Genomic DNA, 460 nt, shown 5'->3' with positions numbered 1-460 from the left:
GGCCTGGCTGACGGCGTGCCATGGGCGGGATCAGCTGCCACCACTATAAATAGGGCTGACAGCGAGCGCCTCGGCAAACTGAAAGCTGAACCTTGGAGCGTGGAAGAGACAGCCTGGTCCAGAGCGGTTGTGGGTGTTCAGTGCTGGGGAGCCCAATGGCATGTGCTCGATGACAACGTGGCACCTGTAGGGCTCTGGCAAAGCCAGGACGCTGGGCAAGGGCTCCCCAGCAGGCACCAGGCGATGGCAGGAGCTCAGGTGGGGCTCCCAGGACCCTTCCCAGAGCCCCCAGCTGGGCCATGCCCTGTCTCTGACTCCGACTCAGACTCTGAGGATGCGACTGCAGGTGACACAGGATCCGGCACCGGGGCACAGAACCCTTCCCAGGTCATCCACAGTGGCCACTTCATGGTGTCATCCCCCCACAGCGACTCGCTGCCCCGCCGGCGCCACCAACGCA

The sequence above is a fragment of the Egretta garzetta genome, unplaced genomic scaffold (genome assembly GCF_000687185.1).
Source record: "Egretta garzetta isolate BGI_Z169 unplaced genomic scaffold, ASM68718v1 scaffold108, whole genome shotgun sequence".
NCBI classification, from domain to species: Eukaryota; Metazoa; Chordata; class Aves; order Pelecaniformes; family Ardeidae; genus Egretta; species Egretta garzetta.
This window is presented reverse-complemented; position numbering follows the sequence as displayed.